Here is a 6,000-nt window from a genome sequence, read left to right on the forward strand (position 1 = left end):
TCATTTATTTTTGAAATAAAAGCTTGCTTAGCAGACCTTTGTGTCAACCACACTCAAATATCTAGAAATATCAAGAGCAACTACATGAGATTTCTCAAACTTTTTCATGTCATTTGTCCAATGACCAACAGTGGTGGAATTCATACTGGCAATCCTTTATTTTGTGGTGAGGTTTCAAAAAATAGTGTACAAGTTCAATGATAATGGTTTTCTCCATTACTTTAGGAAAGACTAAAAACTGGATAGTAATCCGATAGTAAGGATTAGTCAACTTTCGCAGAAATGAGTTCAATATGGGCTAATTTCCAGGTTGCAAGATAAATACCAGTGAAATAAAAAGAAAAAAAAAAAAGAATGAAAAAGGCAACAGAGAACAGGAGTGAACTATGGAAAGCAGACCGTCAGATTTTCAGAAATACTATCAGAACCAAGAATCTTTTAGATATCCAGTTTGTACAAGATTCTTCTCATCTCTTTCCAGAAAAAAAATCAAAAGAGAGGCCAATGAACACTGCATGTTTGGAACAATAGGAGGGCACATACAAATTTCATCTGTGCACAAATCAGAAGAGAAGAAAGGAGGTTAGCTTTTACTATGGGTGATATGATATAATGGAACTATATGAATGTAAAAGAGGACAAAATTACAGCCTATAATTTTGGCAAGAAATCAGAACTGCTATACAGATACTGAAATAACTAAAAGCAGAAATATATCAGTTTTTGGATATGATTGTTGTAGTTTACATACATCTATTTCAGACTATGGTATAAACAGATAAGATTTCAATAAAAGCAAACTGTCATTCCTGATTCTTCTCTTGTATAGCCTTAGCATACTTCATGCTAAGGCTATACAAATTCTCATCTATCTAAACCAAGTTTAGATAGATGAGAATTTGAAGTGGAATGAGAATTAAATGTTTCCATACCAATAACAATTTCTTCAGTGATATTCAGTGTCATCAAAGTATCAGCAATGTAATTAGCATTAAAGGGGATATGTGTACCACTGTTTTATGGCTGATCACTAATAGACAGCCCACAAAACTGATAACCCAGTATGAAATTGTCAGTAACTTTTCATGCTGGCTTGGGAGAAACCTTTCATCTATTGCTGAAAATGGGTTAAAATGCCTCTCCCAAATGGGATATGAATCCGAGGTCTCTTCCCCAAAAAGTCAGTGATTTATGGTAAAATCATTTCAACCATTTCAAGTAACTGGAAAGGGGGGGAGGGGGAACGATACCTTAGCAAACTTTAAAGAGAACTAACAGTGATTTTATTGCTTACAAGATAATATTCAAAACATCAACCAAGATGTTACACTGAGGATAAAAGAACAGAATTCAAAATAGTGAAAGTGTACCTTATCTGAAATATAATTAAGAATTTATAAATAAGCAATCAAACAGAATGAAAAATAAAACCAGCACTAACGTGTAAGCATCCTACATAGCATGATAAATTATGCTAAATTACAAGACACTAGATACTCATAACAATTAATTTGAAGGACAGAAAAACATGTATGAATAATAGCTTGTATTTGAATATCTTGAAGGAGGTGCTTACAAGTGTTGAAGTGAAATAATTGAGGTGGAGAGTAAGAGAAACTATTATGATGGAAACAAATGAAAGATGTGTGTACCCTGAGGAATATGAGGATGGAAATGATCACAAAATGTTATTTAGTTTCTCATGTTTCTAATCTGAAAGAAACAGTCATCATAAGATGCAAATATATACAAAGTCAAAGGAAGAATGTCATTCATGTATAACAATGCCTACGTATATGAATACGATGGAACATTTTTGATGTTGGTTAGTCTGATTTCAACAAAATTTATAGGCTTTAGTGAGACATCAATGCCAAAGAAACAATTAACTGGAACAGAATGAACAAGGACATTGTATTTTCAGAAAGAGACTAAACCAATAGGTTGGACGGAATATTAACAGAAAAACAACAATCAAAGGGAGTTTAGTAGGAAAGCAGAAGAGAATCATGGGAGGAATCTTGCACCATATAGTCTCAGATATGAGACTACATGGTTTCCTACAAGACAGAGATCAAGAGGACAAATTTATTCAGTTGCTATAGGCCTCGGGATGTAAAGAAAGAAAGATTGGGCTGGCACACATTGAAAGATCAGCTTAATGAGAAAAGAGTGAGTGTCATGGGAAAGTAACTATAGACTGGAAGAAGAAAATGATGCAAAATAACTAAAATAACATGGGGAACCTAGGATCTGAGAGAGTGGACCTCATCATCACAGAGAATTTGTTCATAACCAATGTTACAACTTTTTTTTTTTTGAGGTGGAGAGTGAATATGCAGTCTTGGTTTATGTAACTATGAATGCAGGATTTTCACTTAGTTATGTGGAAAGAACAGGGTAGGTGATCATGACAAATGTAGGAAGCAGCTTGGACCAATGCCATGGCATAAGAAACTGCAAGTGAAGATTAAGAGTGAGGAATGATCAAGGGGATGTTTGACAGAAGCAATATTCGACTACATACCCAGGTTCAGGAGATAAAGTGGGAGGTAAATGGACGAGTAGCATCACTAAGCTTAAAATGTAAAAAAAAAAAAAAAAGTGTTGGAGAGAATATAAGGAGAAGTGTGATGATCAGGCTCATCAATACTAAGCACAGGCAATATATGTGACAACCATGAGAAGGTAAAATGAGAGAGAGAAAAATAGATAATCCAAAAGAATTATTTCGCAATGTGGCAAGTCAAAGAAAGAACTGAATTACTGAGCGATCATTTTGCAAGAGTATCATCTATGTATGGGTAATGCAGAAACTGCACCAGGACTGATGTGGGAGCAGAAGTGAATGAACTAAAGGACACTATAATGTTGTTCAAGAATTAGATCAGATATCAGCCTGTGCAATTTGGCAGCAAGGCCAGACTTTTTTGACTTATTATTTGATCTGCCTCTGCTAATCAAATAAAGATATAATGTATCTAACAGACCTTTCTTTTTCAGAAATTTCTTCTAATTTCTGTTCATTAGTTGCACTATTTTCCCCTTCCTCTTTTCCAGAAATTACTCAAACAGCTGAAAAAACAACACAATCTTAGTTTCAGTTACCATTCCCTAAATATACTTTTCCAATCTTTTTGAAATGAATTAAAACTCAACATATCAGCTTGTTACCATAATGACTTCTAATTTCACAATCCGACCAGTTGACCTGCTGAAAGACACAGTCCTCTCATTAGGATTTCAAAACTGTTTTTGATTATGGTTTTTAGTGTAATCTATCAGTGATTTTTTACTTGAAAAACCTACACCATTTATAAAATTTATAAATGGTGTAGGTTATAAATGGCTACACTATTTATAAAACATTCTTTCTCCTGCCCCTGCACCCATAACTAAACTATTTCTTCAAACATTTAAATTAATTAGATATATGAAGAGCCAAAGGCTTCAATTTAAATTAATCTGCACCAATATACTAAGATAAATTGCTTGCCTATTAAAAGTAACACTGTTTAATTTCTTATGCCATATTCAAGCAAAAGATTTGATTACTAAAGAAGATATTACTAGCTGTAGAGCATATATTAAGCAAGCCATTGCTAATGTTACTCTTACTTCAATCATTATACTAAGATGTAATAAGAAGGCTGGCTCCTTAAAGGGAAAAGACTATAGAAATTTTACTACAAATGAGAAGTTATATTATATATATATATATAAAACTTAGCTTCTGAAAATTCAAAAACAATATTTCACACCACATTTTTAAAAACATATGTTAACTGACTAACAATCCAAATTATATACTTGGAAAAAATCCTTCAGGATACCCCCCACACACACACACGGCGATTTAATGTAGTATAAATACGAATATGATTGGACGTTAACATTCTTACGACAAATTAATAATCGATACATGCACGTTATCATAGGCATACTAGCAATGCAATTTTCAATAAACAAACAGAATTACAAGAAATGATTGAAGCTATTTTGTTTTACATGTGTAGCAACACACTGATAGTAGAAAATCACTAAAGTGGCAAGCCAGCAAAATTAAGATAATATATAATTTTAAAAAAATCCTTAATAAAAACCTACTATTTGTGGTCGTGCTTAATGACTTCCTATATAGATAAAATTACTTTGTAAAAGAAAATACAAGGAAATTACTAACCTTTGAAGGATATTTTAAAGAACTGCTTAAACAGTCTGTCAAAAAACCGAATGCTCAAAAGTAATGCTAGTGGCGTGCTTGTCAAGCTTATGACACGGAAATTGTTTTTCTGCTTTTCCTATTATTCTAACGAAATTGGTATAATACTATTCAAAGTATTTAAATATGCAGACGATTAAAAAAGGTAAGATTCGTCCTAAGACACCCCATATGAAAAAAATGAAACCCTAGGATAGCTGAAAATTTAGAAACTTAAACTGAATACATTTCCAAATCATTCGAAACTGAAATTGCATAGCCATAATATGATTAATCACGTTTCAGGAATAGCGGCAAACTGAAATAATATATTCTACAAATTATCTTGAACAATTTCAAGTTATCAAACAGCTGTTTACTAATGAACCCCCATAAAAACCTGGTTTCATATTAGGTCACAACGACAACCCTTAGTGCTGCTAGTAACTTCAAACAGTACGGGCTCATCTACACGACGTGATTATTTTAATGTCAGTGAAGGTATAACGAATGCATGTAAAATTACCTCCTTCGGAAAAAAAAGAATGCAAGAAAACGTATCAACTATATTGCTGATTTACACGACAGCACAGTCCAAGATGGCCGCACCTTGAAATCACGTGACCGCTGTAGCTAATTTTCGCTATCATTATTTGAGATTCTGTCCTTAATGGGATATATAATAGAAAAAATTAATCAGCCATGAAAATATTAAACTGCACTAGCACATAATAATCGCGAAACCAATAATTTATCACTAGAAATTGCTAAGTATTTATCTTCATAATTTTCTCTCACACCGACCTGACTATTTTAGCATCTTTCGGGATCTTGTCATTTTGTAATACGCCAAATCAGCTAAGATCACTGATTAAAGTCATCCTGCCATACTAGTATGGTAGGATGGCTACCATACCTGCCATCCAACTAGTATGGTAGGATGACTTTAATCAGTGATGATAGTAGAAATGTGACAAAGGCAAAAGATATAGTTAAGTTGCTGAGTGATCCTTTTGCAAAGGTGTGTGATCCAGGTGGAGAATTTTCAGTGACAGAGATGCATTTGAGGGTAGATAAATTTGAGGGTAGATGAACAGGAGGTGTTCAGCATATTGAAAATATCAATGTGTATACAGCAGTGGGACAGAACGGCATGTCAGCCTATGTATTTACGTGAGCAAGAGAACTGACGTTACAGCTGATGAATTTGCTTAATTTAAATCTCAACGCTGGCAAGGTTCCAAGACAGTGAAAAGAGGAGGAGTTCCTTTACATAAAGGGGTCTTTAAGACAGAACTAGTAAATTACAATCCGACTAATATATCAGCAGCGGTGGTTAAAGTATTGGAAAAGTTAGTGAAAGGTAAAATCCAACAGTGGGTCGATAGGGATGCAATACTCGATAGTGGCAGAAAGGCTTTGTAAAGGATAGGTCCTGCCTTAATAATTTATTCACATTTTATAATTAAATGACAGCAGATAAAGGAAAAAGGAAATTGTTACATCATGATACTACTGGACGTTGCAGAGGCATTTGACGGAATACTGTATGGAAAAACTATTACAAAAGCTGCAAAAAAAATGGATATGAAGCTATTACCGTGAATGCATGCGATGGGGGTCCTGACAGGCATTCATCAGAGAGTACTGTATGGCGGAGTGGAATCTAAGAGAATGAGGATGAATAGTGGAGCACCACAGGGTTGTTTACTAGGGCCACTACTGTTTACTTCGTATATGGAAAGATATAAGGGAACTATTCAATTGTTATTTGATGATGGTACAAAACTGAGAAAGGC

At 34.0% G+C, this 6,000-nt stretch overlaps 1 protein-coding gene across 3 annotated transcripts in view; it reads right to left on the reverse strand.

Moving 5' to 3' along the window:
* Positions 1 to 4,822, reverse strand: part of LOC150100781 (GRB10-interacting GYF protein 2-like) — a 525,021-nt gene extending 520,199 nt beyond the window's left edge. For 2 of the 3 annotated variants that reach the window (XM_090401532.1, XM_090401529.1), the window contains exon 1: positions 4,728 to 4,822. The gene's annotated coding sequence lies outside the window, so the exon portion shown is untranslated. Of the gene's footprint in view, positions 1 to 4,183; positions 4,640 to 4,727 lie in introns of those variants that run through there. The other variant, XM_090401530.1, reaches the window with a different exon arrangement.
* Between the last annotated feature and the right edge of the window lie 1,178 nt (positions 4,823 to 6,000).

This window comes from Typopeltis vanoorti, chromosome 12, assembly GCF_054136105.1.
Source record: "Typopeltis vanoorti isolate ZY-2024b chromosome 12, IOZ_Tvanoo_1.0, whole genome shotgun sequence".
Taxonomy (NCBI): Eukaryota; Metazoa; Arthropoda; class Arachnida; order Uropygi; family Thelyphonidae; genus Typopeltis; species Typopeltis vanoorti.